Below are 13,623 nucleotides of genomic sequence, written 5' to 3'. Positions count from 1 at the left end.
AATGCCAAGAGGGAGATCTTTAACTGTAAATACTTAACCTAAAAAGAAGAAAGATCTCAAATCAGTAACCTAACTTTACACCTTAGGAAACTAGATAAGAGAGCACAAACTAAACCTAAAGCTAGCAGAAAGAAGGAAATGGTAGAGATTAACAAGAGTTTAAAAAGTTCCCAACAAAGAATTTGTTTGGCTTCATGGTGAATTCTGCCAAATATTCAAAGGGGAATTAACACTAGTTCTTCTTATACTCTTCCAAAAATTGAACAGGGTGGAACATTTCTTAATGTACTCTTTTTTTTTTTAATTTTTTATTTATTTATGATAGTCACACAGGGAGAGAGAGAGAGAGAGAGGCAGAGACACAGGCAGAAGGAGAAGCAGGCTCCATGCACCGGGAGCCCGACGTGGGATTCGATCCCGGGTCTCCAGGATCGTGCCCTGGGCCAAAGGCAGGCGCCAAACCACTGCGCCACCCAGAGATCCCTTCTTAATGTACTCTTATGAGGCCAGTATTACCCTCATACCAAAGCCATACAAAGACATTGCGAGAAAACTGCAGACTAATACTTCTATTGATGCAAAAATCCTCAACAAAATACTAGGAAACCAAATCAACAGCATATTAAAAGGATTATTGAGTGAGGTTTGTTCCTGCAATGCAAAAATGATTCAACGTACAAAATCAGTTAACGTAGTACACCACTTGAACAGAATGAAGATGGGGAAAACCACGCGATCATTTAAATTGATGCAGAAAAAGCAGCTGACAAAATTCAACACCCTTTTAAAACTTTTAAAAACACTCAACAGGGCAGCCCGGGTGGCTCAGCGGTTTAGCACCACTGTCAGCCCAGATTGTGATCCTGGAGACCTGGGATCGAGTCCCACGTCTGGCTCCCTACATGGAGCCTGCTTCTCCCTCTGCCTGTGTCTCTCATGAATAAATAAATAAAATCTAAAAAATAAAACACTCAACAAACCAGGAATAGAAGGAAGTATTTCAACATAATAAACACCATTTATGAAAACCCCACAACTAACATCATACTCTATAGTGAAAGACTGAAGGTTTTTAAGATCAGGAATAAGACAGGATGCCCACTTTTACCACTTTTAACATACTACTGGAAATCCTACCCAGAGCAATTAGGTAAAAAAACAACAAAAAAACAACCAAAACAGTATCCAAATTGGAAAAGAAGTAAAATGATCTCTGTTTGCAGATAACTTAATTTTATATATAGAAAACCCTAAGGATTCCTCCAAGAAACACTGTTAGAACTAATAAATTTAGCAAAGTTGTAGGAAACAAAATCAACACAAAAATTAATAGCATTTCTATACATTAACATTAAAGAATCTGAAAAGGAAATTAAAATTCCATTTGCAGTATCATCAAAATAAATAATGTACTAAGAAATAAACTTACCCAAGTAGGTGACAGATGTATATACTGAAAATTACAAAACATGGCTGAAAAAAATAAAGAAGACATCAACATATGGTAGAAAATTCCGTGTTCATGGATAGAATTTACATTTCACCATATACAAAAACTAACTTAAACCAGAACCTAAATGCAAGAGCTAATACTATAAAACAGAAGAAATCATAGGGAGAAAGTTTCTTGACATTGGATTTGGCAGTGATTTCTTGAATAAGACACCAAAAGATCAGGCAACAAAAAAAATTAGGCAATTTGGACTTCAACAAAATTAAAACTTGTTTATCAAAGGATAGTACTAGCAGTAAAAAGGCAACCCAAGGAATGTGAGAAAGTATTTGCAAAGTATACATCTGATAAGGGATTGACATCTAGAATATATAAAGAAACTCTGCAGCTCAACAACAGCAAAAAAAAAAAAAAAACCTAAATAAAAAATGGGCAAAGGGTGCAAATAGACATTCTCCAAAAAGTTACACAAATGACCTGTAAGCACATAAAGTGATCCTCAGCATTATTAGCCATTAGGGAAATGCAAATCAAAACCACAATGAGATGCAAGTTCATACCCATTGCATTGGCAAAGATATGGAGAAGTTAGAATTCTTGTACATTGCTGATGGGAATGTAAAATGGTATAGCCACTGTGGGAAATGTATGGTATTTCCTCAAAAAAATAAACAGTATTACCATATGACTCAGCACTTCCACTTCTGTGTATATACCCCAATAATTGAAAGCAGGGACTTGAAGAAATCTTTGTATATCCATGTTTATAGCAGCCTTATTTATAATAGAAGACAAAAGCAACCCAGATGTCCATGGATGGATAAATAGTTAAAATGCAGTATATACATACAGTGGAATTTAAATTCTGACACATAAAAAACAAATTCTGACACAGTACAGCACAGATGAGCCTTGAAGATATTGTACTAAGTGAAATAAGCCAGTCACAAAAAGACACGTATGATTCCACTTATATGAGGTACTTAAGAGTAGTCAGATCATAGAGACAAGTAGTAGGGTGGTTCCTAGAAGCTGAGGAAAGGGAATGTAGAGTTAGTGTTGCAAAAAGAAAAGAATCAGTATAACCTGGATTCTCTTACTAGCTGTGTTTTATTGCTGTTCATCTGTTTATACAAACTCACCAGCCTTTTACCACTTAGTTGTCCATACTCCAAGCCAGTTCTTCTTTTTTTTTTTTTTAAGATTTTATTTATTTATTCATGAGAGATGCACAAAGAGAGGCAGAGAGATAGGCAGAGGGAGAAGCAGTTTCCTCACTGCGAGCCTAATGCAGGGCTCAGTCCCCGGACCACAGGATCACAACCTGAGCTAAAGGCAGGCTCTCAACCACTGAGCCACCCAGGTACCCAAAGCCAGTTCTTCTCTTAGTCTTTATGTAAAAAAGTACAATTTAAGACTCAATTTAAGACTCCTCTTTAGGGCACCTGGGTAACTCAATCAGTTAAGCATCTGCCTTTGGCTGAGGTCATGATCCTTGGGTCCTGGGATCGAGTACCACGTCGGGCTCCCTGCTCAGTGGGAGGCGCGCGCTTGTGCTTGTGGGGGCGCGCGCGTGCGCTCTCTCGCTCTCAAATAAATAACATCTTTAAAAAAAAGACTTATCTCTAGGAAGTCATTGAGCTACATCCATTTAAGAGCATCCTGTCAAGCAAATGAATCCAAGTGTATTAGAAATTAATGAGGGGAAAAAGTCAGATGAGGGTAGGTAAGTGATTTTTTTTTAAGTATTATGGCTGAAGTTACAAAAGCAGCGCATGCTTATTGAAAAAATGCAGTAATTCAAGATATACAGAATATAAAGTGATTGTCTTCTCCCTTACTCCACAGGGGTAAGCATTGTTAGTACTTTGATACATATTCTTCCAGAATATGTGAAACATATTTTTTGAAAAATAGAATGGTGCTAATCTGAAAAAGGTTAAGATTTTCAAAAATGTCTTTAACTTTGGGGTGTGGGTGCTGCTGTCAATTAAGCATTGGTCTCTTGGTTTTGGCTTCGGTCATGATCTCAGGGTCATGAGATCACGCCCCACTTCTGGCTCCACACTCAGCCAGGGAATCTGCTTCAGACTTTTCCTCCCCCTCGGTCTCTCCCCTGCTGCGTGTGCACATGCATGCACACATTCTCTCTCTCTGTAATAAATATATTCTTTAAAATGTCTTTATCTTCACCATCATCATCACTAAGATTTATCAAAGCTTATGTTTACCAAGTGCTTTATACAGTCATTTGATTTAATCTTTATACAAATCTTGTGAGGAAGTATTATTTTCTTTTTTCAGATGAGGAAAAGGAAGTATAGAGAGGTGAAATAACTTGCCCACAACCACGTATCTAATAAATACTAAAGCTAATGGAACTGTAATTTGACACAAAATCTACCTGACAGTAAATATTATGTCTATAACTTTTTAAATCTAAAATCATCAGTATCTCAGATTCATAATAGAGCTACCTCATTCCATTTAATGGCTGACTATATCTCTTGCACTGCCTCTTCCTTAAAACATTTTTTTTTAACATTCCAGATAGCATCTGATTTTTCTCATTTCTTGTTGAGTCCCTCTTCCTTAATCTGTTTGTGGGTTTATTCTCTACTACCAGGACAGTATTATTAGTTTTTCAAGATTTTCTTCACTTCTTATTTTCTCCTATAATTTCAGATAACTATGACAATGACTCCTAAACTTATCCCCCTACTCCATATCTGCCCTCTGAGCTCTATACCCAAATGTATCTCATTGCTACTTGGAAGGTATATTAAACTAGATGCCCAGACCACTGATTTTTTTCTCTGTATCATTTCAGAAGAGTGAGATGTAGAAACTGCTGTGCAGAATTATAATGCCTTTATTTATCCTAAATTGCCTTACTTAAATTTCAAAGAGTGATTCCTCATTCTATTAACTAGTGTCCTACTGTTGACCGTCAAGTATATTTACGTAACTCTGGCCCTAAAATAGTTTTACCATTGTTATACCGAGGTACTCTTGCCACCATGCCATTAAATTGTATTAGAATCTCTCATTTTTAGAACACAACTATTTTTAGCTTTTCCTTCCAGTATAGCCTTTATTCTAGACTGTACTAAAATGTCATATAACCCCAAATAATGCCGAACCAGTTGCATCCTCTTCCTCATTCAATCCTTAAATTTATTACATCATAAAACAGAAGGAAAAATTAATATTCATTGAATGATTGTATTTTACAAGTATCACATAGTTTACATGTAAATCCTCCTAGCCTGGCAAAGTAGACATAGGTAGCCCATTTTCAAATGAGAAAAAGGAGACTCAGAAATAAGTTTTTTCAGCCAAAGTGGCAGAATGTATACTGAAACTAGGGTTACCTGAATCCAGACTTGTTTTACTAACCTGGCTAAATCACAGCCCATTGTAGGTATTCAAACTGTTCTTCCCATTACTATGAATAACCTAATTTGAGCTTCTCTTTTCTTGGATGAATCCTTACTTTTGTGATTTATACATGTCTTATGAAAAGAGGCTGGAGTATAATGCTAGTTACTAATATTTCTTTAATTCATACTACAATTTATGATATGCCAGTTAATAAATGCTAGGGATTCAAAGATAAATAAAACATAGAGCATGCACTTTAAAGGGCTCACAATCTGATGATCGCTTGTTCTGTTTGTTGACTTGTGTAAGCATGCATATGTACCCATACTAAGAGGCCTTCTGGTTTTTCCAAAGTAGAGGGATGTTTTAAACACAGTAGCCCCTGACATGGACAGCTTTTTGATACACTTACAGAATAAAAGAAGAAACTCTTATATAGAACAGTGGTAGAGTTGGCTTGGTCCTTGAATTAGTCACTGTACAGGATAAACTATTGTTAACAAGAGACCAAGAAGTACTGTGCTTAAATAAGACGTTTATAAATAAATAGAAGTTTATCCTCTCATGCAGCAGTCCAGAGATGCGTAGCCAGGGATAGTAAGGCAGTTCTACCATCCTTAAAATATGGTTTCCCTGTCTGGAATCACAGTGGCTGTTCTACTTGTTAACATTTCCCTGCCAGTGAGAACAGAGAAGCATTGAAGAGCAGACAGCTTTCTTTTAATAAGGCAGTCCAAAATTTGTATAGGTCACTTCTGTTGACCTGCTGTGAACAGAACTTAGACATATGGCTGGTAAATATATCCTCTACTGGATGACCATGTGCCCAGGTAAAAGCCTATATTACTAAAAGAAAAAAACAAAAATGTATGTGGGGGAATAATTAGCTGTCTTTGCCACATCTTTTGACTGACTAGGCTCATGTTGCTGGAAAGTTCCAAATGTCACACAAGCCCATTATGTAGACTTAAATATTTAATCAGTTTTATTGCTTATACCAAGTTGCTTCCTACCCATTTCTGCTACTGTTCTGTAGAAAAAAACAAATATATTTCATGAAGACTTAGGTATCCTCTATTGTTTCTTTGATCATCTTGCCAAGAGAAGAATCAGTAGTAAAACAGTTGAAACATTTGAAAATTTTAAAATTGATTGTGATTTAAAATCAGATTACCATATTTATAAATAAGTTTCAGAAAACGTCCTACAGCTAATCTGCTTTTCCCAAGATCTTTGCATTATGTAAAAAGAAAATATAAATCTCCTTTGTTGAGACATACATGGAGGGATACCTGGGTGGCTTATTCGGTTAAGCAGCCAACTGTTAGTTTAGGCTCATCAGGTCATGATCTCAGTGTTCTGAGATCAAGCCCCGTGTCGGGCTCCACACTCAGCCTGTAGTATGCTAGAGATTCTCTATCAACCTCTCCCTCAGATCATGCTCTCACTGTCTCTCAAAATAAATAAACTTTAAAAAAAAAGATGTGGAATAAAACATATTTGTCTCTTCTTGCCAGTTTTTGGTTAAAGTGGAAAATCAACAATGTCTTGTATAAAAAGGTAGAAATCTCTTAATTATAAGATAGTTCAGGTGCTTACAAAGAAAATTTCCTTTCTTTGTACTGCTAAGAAAAGTGAAGGATACAGAATATTTAAAGCCAGCTCATTTGCTAAGTAAAGAGCCTTACTGACTAACAAATGAGTCTAAGATGAACTCCTCAAATAAGACTAAATTTGGCCATGCACTTTTTGTCATAAATTACATTTTACATTTTTCTGACAAATGTTAAGCCATTAAAGATTGTATTGTCAGACTGCTTTATCCTAGAGTTAGTCTTGACCCATCTGAAATGTTAAAATGTCAGGCTTATGTTACCTCTAAAAGCTTTAGAATATGTTTTCCAGGTGTGTATGAAGGCATAAAATACCTTTATTATAGGTATTACTATATTTTAAAATGCCTTTATTTTGACTTAAAATGGGAAGGGCTTTGTTTTTTTAATATTCTTTTTTTCCTTTGTTCCCCAAAATCTCTGTGTAGGTGTCCATGGAAATGGAGCAGTTGATGCTTGTATTTTTATACAGAAGCTACTAGTATTAGAATAAAGGTGGTTCTGGCCATTTCTGATGGAAGTTTTATTTTCTTCTGTTGTACATTGTCAGTACATTGCCACAGACTTATTTTCTACCTATCAAAATTTAAAATATTTGCATCCTTTGTTCCAGGTTTTTACTTCCAGAAATATGTCCTATCAAAATTTTTAGACAGGTATGCTAAGATACAAGTTCAAGAAGATCTGTTAATAATTGGGAATGTTTAAATTATGTTCATTCAAAGATATTGTGAGCACCTACTCAGTACGTTGTATCAAGTGCTGAGTCCACAATTATAAGCATATATGTCCCTGCTTCATGGAATGGTGGCACATCTAGTAAAGCAGAGACTAAACAAGTAATCTCATAAATGTAAATTTTCAAACTCTGATAAGTATTAGGAAGAAAAGTAAACTGCTGTTAGAACATCTGTTAGGGACTTGACCTAAGCTAGGAGATGAAGAAGATAGTCTTTATGAAGTGATTTTTGAAAGGGCAGGATTGGTGCTTTCCAGGTATAAGGACTTTTGTTATAAAGACTTACTGATATCAAAGAACTGAAAGTGTAAGGAAAATATGACAATGAGAAGAATCAGGGGCAAGACTGTGTAGGATCTTTAGAGGCTGTATGGAGGATTTTGGGTTCTGTATTTTGAAAACAGTAGGAAACCCTATAAGGTATTTATGGGGGAAGACTGGGAGGACCGAATGGGTACTGTGATTACATATGCATTCTGCAAAACATAATGGCTTCAGTTTAAAAGATGGATTGGCTGATACATTTAGGGAGAGCAATGAAGCTATTGCAGTAGTTTATTAAGGCTGTGATGGCTTGAATGGTGGTGGCTTACATTGGGGATAAGAAAGTGAATAGATTTGAAAGAGATTCAAGATTAAAATTGACACTCAGTAACAGATTGACTGTAGAACAAGTAGATGTCAATGGTTGTTAATAGCTTTGTAGATAATAGGTAGTGGATATCTGTATAGATAGGTAGTGGTACCATGTACAGAGAAGGAGTGCAAAGGACCTGATTGTGCAGGGAACTGGGGTGGGAAGGAGTAGGGAGAAAGGGAAATTGGAGGGAAGAGATCATTAGTTTTGAATATGTAATTTGAGAGTCTGGTATATAACCTCCACTTCGGATGAGATTGTTCAAGGGGAGAATATATGGAAAAAAGAGGATCGAAAAAAAAAAAGAGGATCTTGGTAGAATTGGATATACTTAGGTGATGTGCCATAGTGGTTATTTAGAGACCTGGGCTTCAGTGGTTAGTCAAACTTGGGTTCGAATCCCAGTCTCACTGCCTACTGAAAAACTTTGGGCAGGTTATTTTGTACGGCTTTGTGCTTCAGTTTTCTCGCCTGTAAAATGTGGGAAATAATCTACGTAGAAGACTAAAGAACTAAAATGAAATAAAATAGAGCTCTCTGATTTTGGTGCATAGTAAGTATTCAGTGAAATGATCATATGATGATTGTATTGTTTAAAATTTTGGTTGCCGAACAGTTCACAGTTTTTAAAAAAAAGTAAGATACGTATATACATGTGCAGAAGTTCTGCAAGAGTGCATACCAAAGTGTCAGTAGTTAACTCTGAGGAGGAATGGAAGTCACAGTAAAAGGAAAAGACTTTTTACCTTGTACATATGTGGGGTTTTGTTGTGGTAGTGATTTTGTTGTTTTTTTGCATTTTCTCAACAAATGTGCTGCTTTTCTAATTTTTAACAGCCATTAATTGTTCCTTAATTATTTTTTACTATTTTTTCTCTTTATAAACCTTGAACAACCAGAGTTTTTAGTTTTTTTTGCTTGACAGAATGTTTTTGATTCAATGGAGGTACCACAGTGCTTTTTCAAAAAGAAACTTCTGAGTCCTGGGTTACAATGAACTAGAAGAAAGACTGAGAAAACTGATTTAGAGCATTGGGAATTTGTGTGGTAAGTCTGGTGACATATCGTCCATGTTCAGCGGTAATTAGGGCTTTAGTTAATGGATGCATACACTACATGTTATCGTAACAGATATTATATATCTTGCTCATTATTAAAGGAAAGGAACTAACGTTTGCAAAGAGCTTATTATGTACTAGATAATTTATACATGCCATTTCCTTCAGCCCTTCAGGCAAATATCATTTTCATTTCAGAAAGAAAAAAAAAACAAAGCTCAGAGGCTAAGTAAGTTAATCAGAACAAAAACACAAGATCATAAAATAAAAATGTCATCCCTTACCATTTAGCATGCTGAGAAATTGGTACCATTTGGCATGCTGACAAATTGGTGGTAGCACTGTAACTAAATAGTAGATAATTAAATTGATAATCTGATCTGTCACATTGCAGGTCTAGGTAAATCTTGATAGGGCCAGGACAAGAGGAGGGCAGGGTTTGTAACCTAGTTACAAGAAAACATAGCAGAGAATTGTTGAAGAATAAGCTGTATAAACCAGGCTCTCTGAGTTGCTAATCCTATACAATCTCTTTTTTTAACTTAAAATTGAAGTTGATATTTAGTTTACCCAGAGTTTCAAAATAAGATAGTTTGTGATCAAAGTGTTGTGTATTGGAACAGTTATTTAATTGTCTTACTTCATGAATTGTGGAGCTTCCTTATTGAGAGCATTTGTAGTAGCCTTCTATAAAGCTTTTGTTCTCTTTGTTAATGTTAGAACAGTCTGAAAGGTTTTTAAATTGAGATTCTTTTTTTAACCCATTCAATTTATTAAATTGCTATTGTCTTTATACCTGGAGGGAAAAAATGGTATCTTTCAGAATATTGGATTAGTTCTTGAGGATGAAAAGGGATAATGTTTGAACCTTTTCCAAGTACCATCCATGACAAAGGGCACTTGAACTTTTGTTCACCCATCTAGGAAATAAGTACTTTGGAAAATATGAAAAATGACAGTTTTCAGTGTCAGCAGTAGGAAAAAAATTCAATTTATAGAACTCTTTTAATATTTATGAAACCCATGAAAACTTGAGCAGCTGTATATCCAAAATTATAGAGAATATGCTGCCTTAGTTTTGAAGATGAATTGAAATTTTCCCTGGGTAAAGGGACAGTTCTAAAGATAAGCTTTCTGCTTTGTTTATGATCAGAGAAGGGCATGTATGGACAACCATTTTCAATAAATTTAAAATGTGTACTATATTGATCAGCATTGTTTTAAGTTTTGCTTTTGAACGCTAAGAAAGAGTACAGAGTATATTATGGCACATGGGCACATGTACCTAAGTACCTGCTTACCTCTTTAGATGCTGGTAGACCACTTGTTTTGCTAGTCTTTGGAATTGGAAGGAGTGTCAAATACACAGAAGCCAGAGTCATCTTGGCCAGATGGTGTTTGATACAGATGGATGGTTAGTTGTCATGCAGATCTCCTAGTTGGTAACTTGTTGCTGCCATCTGACTCAAAGAATCATTCACACACACTGGCTGTCAAAAGCATCTTCTCTTCTGTCTGTTTTAGCTGTCATGTCTGTGCTCTGTACAGAAGTGTTGACAAGACATTGCTGTTGTACATTTTCAATGTGGTTGTTAGTGATTTTTCTGTTTTGTGGGGTCTTTGATAGGGCTGGAATGCACTTGGTTTGTAATTGCATTGTTTTTTTTAAAAAATGCTGTGACAGTACAACAATTATCTGACCTTTTAAAAGGATTTTTCAGATTATAAGTTTATTCATATCTGTTCAGTGAACAAAAGCATTTAATAAAAAGAAAAAAACTTGTTTCAGTTTCCAAATACAGCAAATAAATTGAAATCTACTGGCTATTTCCCACTTGGATGCGGTATCTTCTTCTGGACTTGCCCTCTCATAGCCTTGTGGTCAAAATCTTTATACTGTTTTCTGATTATGTATTTTCTTTTCTTGAATTAGTACCTTTTTTCTGATGGTATAAGCTTCTCTTTAAAAAAAAAAAGACAAGAAAAAAAATTCAGTTATTGCCTATCTTTTGCACCCATTTTCTCAAACTTAATTGCCTTTTATCTGTTCACCTGTTGAACTCTCTCCCTTTTTCCTGTTTCCCTTTTAAAATAAAAGCAAAGTGGGATCCCTGGGTGGCGCAGCGGTTTGGCGCCTGCCTTTGGCCCAGGGCACAATCCTGGAGACCCTGGATCGAATCCCACATTAGGCTCCCGGTGCATGGAGCCTGCTTCTCCCTCTGCCTGTGTCTCTGCCTCTCTCTCTCTCTCTCTCTCTCTCTCTCTCTCTCTCTCAGACTATCATAAATGAATAAAAATTTTTTAAAAAAGCAGTCTTTTTTCCATTCTTTCAGGTAACTTCTGAAGTCATGCCTGTTTCTGTGATACTTAACAACTTAGTCTTTTTATTCAGCTAATATAGTGAGCATCTCAAAATGTACCAGCCACTCTATACTTTAGAGATGTCAGAAGAAAATAGCCTCTGCCCTAGAAGAGGTCATAGTCTAAAGCAAAATCAGAAATATAGGTAATTAGACTAAAATATAATCGCTATAATGGGTAATTAGACTAAAATATTATAATTGCTATAATGTAAGTATGTGGAAAAAGCAGTAAGAGAACAAGGACTATTACTGTTCTTTTTCCCCTGCTATACTTTCAGAATATCAGTTTTTAAGTTATTATAGAGTTTACTGGAGTTTACTGAGTACTTTATTAAGTAGTTTAATAGTTCAAAACTTCAACTTGAAACTTTCCCACCCAATAAATAACATTTTCAGCCTTATTCGTTTTTAAGCCAGAGACTAAAAGGTGAATATTACCTGGCAAAGACATCTGAGTTGGTTCCAAAAGAAAATACAAGTCCTTTTTTTTTCCATGAAGGCAGGAAAAATATATAATATACATTAATATATATTATATAATATATATATAAATATAATAGACAGTGGGCTAAGGTTTGAATAGCTTGCACACTTATTCTGGGCCTGTCTCTAATTTGCTAGGTTTTTTGTCCTGGTTACTTAATGTCTGGATAGTAGAATATTTTTACCTATCAAAATATAGTAAAAGAATAAGCATTTACTGGTTAGTGTTCATGAAGAGCTTTGAATTCTTTGGAGAAAGTTTAAATAAACAGAAGTAGATAGCAAAAAGAAGTAACATCAGCAAGTTTGCTGATTCCTCAGCCTGGTAGCTCTGTGTAGCTCAAGGAAATTTAAGATGCTACAGAATTTGCTGTAGATGTTTAAATCCTACTCACTCTAGGGGTTCAGATAGAGATTTTTGTGAGAATAAAATGTCTTGTCCTGAAAGGCATGGCCCTGTTATTTAAGATTTAGTTTGGAGACTCATAATTATAGATCATATGGTCCAGATAGATTCACAACATACATTCTTCTATTTGTATTAATAGAATTTAGATTCCTTTTTTTTTTTAACCTGGATTCTTTATTTCCCTTTTTTTTTTTTCCCTAACAAGCATGTACTAAATATCTCCTATGTCTAAATTACTTCACAGAGTTCTATGGGATTATCAGGTTATATAACACTATTCTCAGACAATAATGCAAAGATAACAAAACACTTGAATTACTTATCAGCTCTGTTAATTATTGTTTGAAGTGTATTACGTATAAAATTTCACCCTTTATTTGGGAAAATGTTGTGTTTTGCTTTAATGTCCTAAACTAGGGGCACCTGGTGGCTCAGTCAGTTAAGCATCTGCCTTCAGCTCAGATCATGATCCTGTAGTCCCAGGATCAAGCCCCGTGTTGGGCTCTCTACTCACAGGGAGTCTGCTTCTCCCTCTCCCTCTGCTCCTCCCCCCACCCCTCCATTATGTTCATTCTCTCTCTCTCTCTCTCTTTCTCAAATAAATATATACTTTTTAATTTCCTAAGCTAATATATTTTGGGAATCTAGGAAGAGCTGTGTAACTTATAAAGTACTTTAAGCTTATTGGTCTCTGAAAATAATAATTTCACTAATTTTGAACATTGATAAAAATATAACAAAATAAAAAAATACAACAAAATCAAAAATTTTTAAAGATGTTATTTATTTATTAAAGAGAGTACAAGCAGGGGGAATGGCAGAGAGAGAGGGAAAAGCAGGCTCTCTGCTAAGCAGGGAGCTTGATGTGGGGCTCCATTCTGGCCCTGGGATCATGACCTGAGCTGAAGGCAGACGCTTAACTGACTGAGCCATGCAGGCACCCCTCAAAATCAAATTCTTTAGTATCTACTGAAGACATTTCAAGATTATTAGGATGTTATTTTACATTCAGAGAGTTTAGTCATTTATTGTTGCACCAGTGATAAAAATTGATAAAGAATTCTCTATTATTGGTAATATATATTTAAACTTTGGTAATTGTAATGCAACATTTTCAAATTTGCTTGAAGGTTTGTTAGCATCTGTTATTTTCTAATGCAAACTGCTATCTTCTTTCATTGCTTAATTCTCACAGCCATTGCAATAAAATAGCAAGATGAATGGATTAAAAATATAAGGGAAATTATGATATTAAAGATATCCAGTAAGGATAAACCACATATTCTTCTGACTTCTTAATACTTAATCTGAAAAAGGAAGTTTCTGATAAATATAATTTTATAATTTGTACTTGCTCATTTGATTTTCTCATAGGGAAAATGCTACTTAGGTTATGCTACTTCCTTTGTGGTTTTATATGCTAAATACCAATTCAAAACTGTTTATTTAAAAGATATGAAATCTTAACATTTTATAAGTTAGTA

The 13,623-nt window shown here is 35.2% G+C and overlaps 1 protein-coding gene across 4 annotated transcripts in view; it reads left to right on the top strand.

Moving 5' to 3' along the window:
• The window catches only part of TANK (TRAF family member associated NFKB activator), a 94,217-nt gene that overhangs the window by 45,116 nt on the left and 35,478 nt on the right, over window positions 1-13,623 (top strand). The gene's annotated exons all lie outside the window — the stretch shown is intronic.

The sequence above is a fragment of the Nyctereutes procyonoides genome, unplaced genomic scaffold, assembly GCF_905146905.1.
Source record: "Nyctereutes procyonoides isolate TBG_1078 unplaced genomic scaffold, NYPRO_anot_genome, whole genome shotgun sequence".
In the NCBI taxonomy this organism is placed as follows: Eukaryota; Metazoa; Chordata; class Mammalia; order Carnivora; family Canidae; genus Nyctereutes; species Nyctereutes procyonoides.
This window is presented reverse-complemented; position numbering and strand designations above follow the sequence as displayed.